This window comes from Dipteris shenzhenensis, chromosome 21 (genome assembly GCF_047967505.1).
Source record: "Dipteris shenzhenensis isolate YYH24624 ecotype China chromosome 21, Dip_SZ_1.0, whole genome shotgun sequence".
Lineage (NCBI taxonomy): Eukaryota > Viridiplantae > Streptophyta > Polypodiopsida > Gleicheniales > Dipteridaceae > Dipteris > Dipteris shenzhenensis.
Window position 1 is genome coordinate 53,272,507 of NC_141616.1, and position 8,931 is coordinate 53,281,437.

The following is an 8,931-nucleotide window of genomic DNA, read 5'->3' on the forward strand; positions in this document are numbered from 1 at the left end:
CAGGGAGTATGTGATACTATAGGGACAAGTACAAGGGCTTATTGACTCATATTTTAGAGCTTAAAGAAAGCATGGCCTTCTATAGGAACAAAAGCTAAAGTCTCGCTTCCAAAACCAACCGATGTGATAAGGCAAGGCGTGCTCTCAATTTGGGTGTATTGTTTTTAGTTGACAGGCCTCAACATGTATGTAGTAGACTTCCTATGAAAGAGAACATTGGAGAGTCCAAAGAATTCGAACTCATAGTCAACAACAACTTTGTGATGGATGTTCACATAGTTTTGTAGGCTATGGTGAAGTTTTATGATATCCTTGTGCAAGAATGCAATGGTCAACTAAAGATCATACTAAAGCTTGATGAAAGTGAGGTGGTAAGAGGTAAAAAATTAGAAAGATTCAGTTTGGCATTCATGAATAGAATACTAGACCTTCAAGTTGAGTTTGATGATGCAAGGCATCTGAGTGTGTAATCAAACAAGAGATTTGGTATGGTTGGTTGCATTTGAGATACCATGGAAATTTGAACTTTGATAAGGTAATGGAAAATGCTTACAATATTTTGAATTGGAATGTGAATTGGTTTTTTAGGTCCGGAAGGAGTCACATTCAATTTTAAACAGGTTCTTTGACCAAACCGATATCCCAAGTGTGATCGGAGGTCATAACAATGGTGAGCTACTTGAAGTTGAGGGCTGTGGATCCTATCGTGCAGAATGGCATCTAGCTGTTGACCTCGAGTCTATTAAGCTGGCAGGAATTCATCGATCATCAAAGAAAGCCGGTGAAGTGCAACAATCAAAGCGAGCGATCCTTGCCCACGTCCTTGGTTGAAAAAAGTCCTCGACCCTTAGTAAAGTGTTAACCGAATCAACACCTCAAACCACCTTAACGGTGAGGTAGTCATTCCATCCTTTACTTCACCAAATGGTATTGTTAAATAATATGGCGAAGCCTAGAAAGTGGAAGGCTCAAAGTAAGCCGTCCACTTTGTTTGCAAAGCGAACTACTTGTGCACCATTGGTGCATGTAACTTGAAGCCACAATAAGAGAGTGATTACAAGTATTAAAAAGGTTCTTTCAAATATGGTTCTACACTCTAGGCAAGTTAAGATTACAAAATATGAGAAAAGATCTAGAAAAATAGGCCATGTTCCTTATAATCCAATATTTACATTTAAGAGATCACAACATTCATTGACCGCCTAGGAGGACAGGGATCCCTACTTGCAAATTTGATGATATAGATCCTACTGTATGCAAATGACATAGTTCTCATCTCCTCCTCTACAATAGGTTTATAGCAACATCTTGAGCCTCTAGAGATATTTTGCAAAGAGGGAAATTTGACTATGGTTAATCTTGGCAAGACCAAGGTTATGATTTTTAACACCTCACAAATAGCAACTTGGCAGCACATCTCCGCATATCAAGGGGAGCTGGTGGAGATTATACAAAGATATACATATTGTGGAGCAATTTTCTCAGGTCCTATCTTCATGATGACACGTGCAGCTAGGCGATATGACTCACACAAGGAGAAGGAGCCTTAGCTAGGATGGAGAAACAATCCTTCCAGGCACACTTCCAAGATCCCTCAATAAAGGTGTGGCTTTTTTTATACACTAGTAATGGATAGCCATGTACCCACCAGCACCCTTTTGGGGATGTGACTTACTGGCAATAGCAGCAGCTAAGTGGTAGAGATTTGAGAGACTATAGGTTGTCATGGGGTCCAAGGTGATCATGAGTAAGCCATCGGTTCCTCACCAGCGGTTCCTCACCAGATCATACAAGCTGAGTTCACTATGACACCATTGCAGATTGATGCCATCTTCCAAACAATGACATATTTATATAGGGTGTGGGCCTTACGTCGATGGAGATTACCAAGGCTTGGCACTAGAGTTATCCAGATGGCTAGCCAAGGGATCAACATAGCTTGGTATGCATGTATCTCCAAATTGTTTCAGACTAAGGGCATTTAGATGGACCGTCTCCCCCCCTTTCAGTATAGTCGAGACTCCCCATCCCTCTAGATCCCATGAGATGAGATCATCCACATCATACGATTGGATCTTAGTCTTTTGACAGACTTAGGGAGGGGACTACGAGTTTCCTACCAAGATGTAGCTTTACCAAGATAGCTTCCTGAGGATATCAGGTGATGGACTGATCATAAGGCCCCAGTATCTGGAGAATAAGTGAGTTACCCATGCGATGAGCATTGCCATAGGATAGATGTGAGTCTCTCTCACATTTGAGGATCGAAGTAGGGAGGGATACATGTACACCTAAAGAGCATCACATTTTTCAAGTTATGCACATTGGTAGCAGTGGTGACAGAGGAGCACTTCTTATGCATTTGCCATGCTTATTATGAGATCCCAAAATGCTACCACTGCTTCTACAAGGAGGGGCACGGGTTCAAACCACTCTCCCGATTGATCCACTTCCATGATTAGGTGTGTGTTGGCCTCTTTCTATTGGAGATGCGGTGGCTCAAAAAGACTCTACTACACTAGACCAGACAATAGTAGGAGATAGTACCACGAGACACTAATCAAGCACAGAGACACGTCAATCATTTTATGCCTTTGAGTCACCCTTGGGACACATCAGAGTAGAGGATGAGGAGATAGCCAACATGAGAGCATATTGGATCAGTGGACAACGATGACACATGGTAGAGGAGAGGGTGCCAAAGAGGAGGACTAGAGCATGCACGATAGGGGTTTTGCCCCTCATCTCCTTACTCACAAGAGACCAACCAACCCGGGGTATCACCCTTGATGCTGCCCCCTCAAACAATTAAAAAACATAGCATTTCAAAATATAATCACTCTCTCTCACTCTCTCCTCCTCTTATCACCCTCGAACAAAAGAACACACAACACTTTGAAATACAATCCCTCTATATTTATTTCCCCTAACCTCTCTCTCTTTCTCTCTTTTTCTCCTATACCAGAGAAGAAACAACTTAAAAAATAGTGCTATAGCTTCAAATATCATCCAACTTTATCTCTCCCTCCTCTCTTCCCTTTACAACAAACGTATAGATAGATTCACATAAGAACTTATGTGCTTAGTTAAAATACATTTTTGAAAGTGAAATCACTTCATTACCTTGAAAATATGTGTCTTTTCTTCTAGTATTCAATAAGACATAGAAAGGGTCAAAAATGATAAGACGCCCGTTTTTCTTCCTCCTTCCAAGCAAAGTCAGGTCGAATCTTTCAATTCTAAGAAAGAGGAGAAATTGGAGAAGGAATGAAATAGATAATGGAGTAAGAGAGAAGAGGCACGTGCAAAGCTTGAATAGAAGTTCTCTCTTAGAGATTTTTACAAGTGGATGAAAAATGTGAATAGAGAAGAGGGAAAATGACTAATCAAGAGTGGAACAAAGATAGTTTAAAACAAGCTACTAGAAAGTGGTGGGAATACATTTTGGGAGTGCATGGAGGGGGAAAACATTTTGGAAGAGAGAGAGGAGTGAGAGAGTTTGTTTGCAAGTCAAAGGACTGAGCCAAATCGTGAATCAGGAGGAAAACGTGACTATAGCTCTAGCTAGGGGATAGATGGATTGGAGGAAAACAAGAAAGCTTGACATGGTTAGGCCAGACCTACAAAAGGTAATATTTAAATATGAAGTACCAATGACATTTTTGTAGGTATTTTGTGGAAAAGTGGAATTTCTCCTAGATTTTGGGAGCCTTTGTTACAAAGAATTCCACATGGCATAATCTCCTTGATGGATTCCATATTTCCTTATCCAAGCCTCTAATATTTTAATAATTCTCTAAGGGGCCCCTTTTTTAGTCCAAATTTTCTCTAATGTACCAATCTCTGTTGCTACATGAGCAAAGCAGAGACAGTGGTACCTTTAACTACATGATAAGAAAACACCTTAAATGAGCGAATGCCATAAGCTGAGCAGTGGCTATGGGTATTGGCCTTAAAAACTTGCCACTCACATCCATAAAAAACTGTGGATGTAGATGGACAACTATGGTAGGTATAGACTTAGAGACCTGGACTATAACTACAAACAAAAGGTGGTCTTATACCTCCTCAATCATCCTCTCTATTTGTAGAACTACAACCTGCAAATAATATTATTTTTGAAACTTGCAACTATATACAAAACATCAAGTTTGTATCACAAGTTATGTATTTAGCCAAGCTATTGCGGTGATAAGGTACTGTATTGCAAAAGTAATGACCTATATATCACATGCAAAGCACATAATATGTGTTGTGTACCATAGCTTGTGCTCCATAGCACATCATATATGCTATATAGTAGATACAAAGCACACCTTATGTTATAGATTACATTATCTATGCTTCAAAGAATAATATATGTACTATATAGCATTATGTATATAAATTATCTATGTGGTGAGCAAGTGATGAGGGATCTAAATTGGCAAGCCCTATCAAAGTGTTTGCACTCTAAAAATGAAGAGCCAATTGCTAGCTATGCTTCAAAAAGGGACAACCAAACAGAGGAGTGCCATTAAATCTTGATGATTGGGAGGATGACAAAACAGTTATACCCAATTATTTAGAAACTATACCAGAAGACCTATAAGGTGAGTCCGATGAAGACTAAATCTATAGCAACACACATAGCAATTTGTGATTGGTAAGTCTTACCTAATAATGAAGGTTAGATAGCATCGATGCTATAATAAATCCTCCAAAGAATAATATATGTACTATATGGCACAGCTAATAATGTATAGCATAATATGTACTATATGGCACAGCTAATTATGTATAGCATAATATGTACTATATGGCACAGCTAATGATGTATAGCATAATATGTACTATATAGCATAGCTAATGATGTATAGCATAGTAATTATGCTATATAAAGTTGATCGTGTGCTATGTAGCACATAGTAAACTCCATTGTGGATTTAGAGAATATATATTATGCTTTATAGCATAGTTAATGCTCCATAGCCCTCAAATGAGCTATATAGAATAGATTATCTATTATACAACATGGATTTTGCTACGTATTGCACTAAATATGCTATTAAGAACAAAGTCGGTGCTTTATATCACAAAATTTCGAATATACAGCACAAGTTATGTGCTATATTGCACAGTAACTATTCTTTACAAAACAAATGATGTTGTATAGCTCAAGAACTATGCTATATACAATATGTTTTGTGCTATATGGCACACATTATGAGCTATATAGCTTATTAAAAATCCTTGAAATAATATATTAAGTGCTATGTAGCAGAGATAATCATGCATTGTGCATAGCTTACATGTTATGAGTTATATAGCACAAATTATGATTCATAGTGCATTAACTATGTTCTATAGAATAAATAATGTGATATTTAGCATAGAATAAGCTACATAGCATAATAACTAAGCTTTATAGTTTAGATCACGTGCTACTTTGCATAGAACATTGATCGTTCTATGTTGAATAGATAGTATTGAACAATGCATTAACTATGTTATGTAGCACATTTCATAGATTATGTCTAGAATACAAGTTCTACGTAGAATAGAATATGCTATGTATAGTACATTAAATATGGTCATAACCTATGGTGGAGGATAGCTAATAACCTATGGTAAATAGCACATAACCTATGTACACATATGATGTATACTATATGTGCTAAAATAAAACTTTCTATACTCTATGTAGTAACATGTACGAATCAAGGTATTAGATAATTTACACATAGTGTGTGTGCAAACACATAATTAAAATTTAAAAAAACATTGTTTTAGAGACATACCTTAGCATCATCAACCGTTTTTTGCAATTTATATACATAATCTTTGGAGTGCCATCATTGCAACATTTGTAGCAGCCATGGTGTCGATTTGCATCCCCTCCAAAACTTTTTAGTTCAGCTTCAAGCTTATTAATTTTTATGCACTTTCCTTCTACTCTACACAAGCTTCAGCTAGCATTCTTAACAACTTGGTATGCCTCATCAATGCAGACCTAAGCTGTCCCAACCTCAACTCTGCTGCACTAATCACCATGGCAATGCCATCTTGTTTTTATCAAAGTTTGGGGTCATCTGAAAACTTGTATTCTCCACCATTGCTGTAGCAAATGGACGTTTTGCATTGGAGATTGAAGAGAGCATCCATGTGTAGATCTCATATTTTCATCTCAACTTTTGTGCTTTACACTAGATGTCCTCTTGTCTTAGCATGTTCCATGTAGTCTCTTCCATGCAATCATGAAAGGTTGCATCTTGCCATCCCTTTGCACTAATTTGCAGTTCTCTAAGGTGAATTCCTTTGCAAATTATTTCCCAATTTCATAATTTGGTGGTCCCTCTTAATAAAGAGCAAAGTATCGTAGCACAAGATTCTCAATGGACTCATTGTGCACAAAATAGGACACTGTTTTCTTTTGGGAAAATCAATGCAAGACAATGCAAAAAAAGAGTCGCAATTTGTAAGTTTGATCTAATATCACCACACTCAACCCACATTCCTTATTGAATTCTCATGTGTACTTGCAAAACTTCTTTTGTATAGGCATTTGCACCTAGAGGCACTTGCATAAGCAATAACTTTTTTGAGGCATTACATACTGTATTGGCTGTTGTCATGGCACTGCTAAAATGACCTTATATGTATCATCCCTACAAAGACAATAGATAGTACATGTATGAAAAGACAACTTTTTAAATATATGGTGCACATGCTATATTTGGATAACCAAATGACCATATGTGTGGTATATACCCATACATACATGCATGCATGCGCGTGCGTGCGCACACACACACACACACACATATTTATTTATTTATTTATACTTGTATTTATTTATATTTATATTTATCTATTATATATTTATATATATAGTAGTTAGTCATGCACTGACAATTTTTCTCTATTTGGTTAAACAAACATACCAAGAAAAAGTGAGTCGCGAGCCTAAACTCAAGACTGAGAATTGAATTCCCTTGCAAAACCCGACTTCCAATGGAACGAGCTTACACATAGAGATAACCAATTAATTGATATCAAAAAAGTTGAGATATAGACAACCAATTGATCAATAGCTTACCGATAGAGACAACCAATTGATCAATAGCAAAAAAGTTTACATGCAGAATAGTGCCTTTCAATGGATGAAGGTTATAGATAGAGACAACCAATCATTTGATAGCTTATAGATAGAGACAATGAATTGATCTATAGCAAAAAAATTTACAGATAGAGACAAGAGTATACGAGGGTGAAAGCAAAAAATAGCAAGTTTTCAAAGACATACAATTTAAGCGGCTTGGTATTGAAAAGTAGTACCAATCAAAAGACTAAGATTGATGGTACATGGTCGGATAATAAGTTTGGGTGGTGGCACACCTCTCCTTTCTCATTTGATGATTTCATGTACTAAATGGAAGCCCTCTCATCGAACATTTGGAATCATACGGTAAGTGAAGTGTTGGCTACTTACAACTTTTGGAGTGGCCTAACAAATTGGTAGAGTAACCAAAATTCAGTCGAATGGTTTGGTTTTGGGATTGGTGAGGATTTGGATTGCTTTGTTGCCCCATAGACGCCACTTATTGTTGTTTCCGAAAGTCCAACAATACTTTCAAGTTCCTCGTGGCTATGCATAGTTATGGCTACCCTTACATCATTTGGTGACATTCCTCGAATGGAGGACCAACAACCTTGGTTAGATTGGGCATTTAGAAAGCCTTAGGTTACATTCCGACCTACAACCAATCAAGTGTACCATATAATGGTGAAGGAGAAGTACCGGCTCACTCGGAAGGCTAATTGAGTATGGCACACCCAGAAGGATAGAAGTATGGTAGAAGAAGTACTTTTGCAGGGCTTGTACTCTAAGATTCCATATCAAGGGAAATTGTTCATCTAGCACATGTGATGGGAGGTCTACTCATGGGAGATCAATTGAGAGAGCGTTAGATTGGTTCTAGTGATTGTGTTTTGTAATACATGCTTGGAATTTTCATATTTTCATTTCATGTCCGATGACAACAAAAGTGTGGAATTTCATACCTCACATATGGACTCTGTTGACCAATCGACCCTTACCGGTGATTTTTGAAGATTCGACATGGGTTGGATAACCCAAACTACTGGGTTGGATAACCCAAACTACTCAATCTTTTTTCATTTTTTTTCAACTGGACAATTTGGTGGCACATATGGTTAATAAGGAATGCTTTTATACTTGATGCAACAGAGGTATTCGAGCTCACATAGGTCGCATACAAGGGCTAATGTTGTGGCAAGTCTCTTCTTTAAAGTCAAGCCATTTGGTGGAGAATGACACGGCTACATATTGGATGAGGGTACTCTAAGCTATCACAATGGTTTTTTTGACTGGAGGAGGGGATAGCCATCTGTAAATTATTTTTTCAAAATACATATCCTGAGAGAGAGAGAGAGAGAGAGAGAGCTTCTTTTGGGATGCATCCTATTTTATATCCCATGTCATAAAAGAGATTGGACTTCCAAGGATTTCTTCTAGATTGCTGAGAATTTACTGGAACCTTATCTAAATGGGACTGTAGCAGGCAAGAACTTTGTGGAAGAGTTATAATTTCATGGCTTTCCATACCCTGAAGGTGGTTAACCTCATGACTTATTATTAATCCTAGTATGTTCTTCTCCTTTAGTCTGAAGAAACACCTATATTTGCAGACAAATACTTTTGAATCCTTCTTCAATGCCTTGTAATATGCCCCAATCCTTCAAAGGTACAAACATAAATTTCACCCATTGCATGACAATCTCCATAACAGAACGATATAGAAAGAATCAAAGTATCACATTGACACCATTTCCTCAATATCTATGAATCTTTCCACCCTACCGCACCCCGTTGCTAACGAGATGTAAAATTATGATGTACAAGTCTTCATATGTTTATCTGTGAATGAA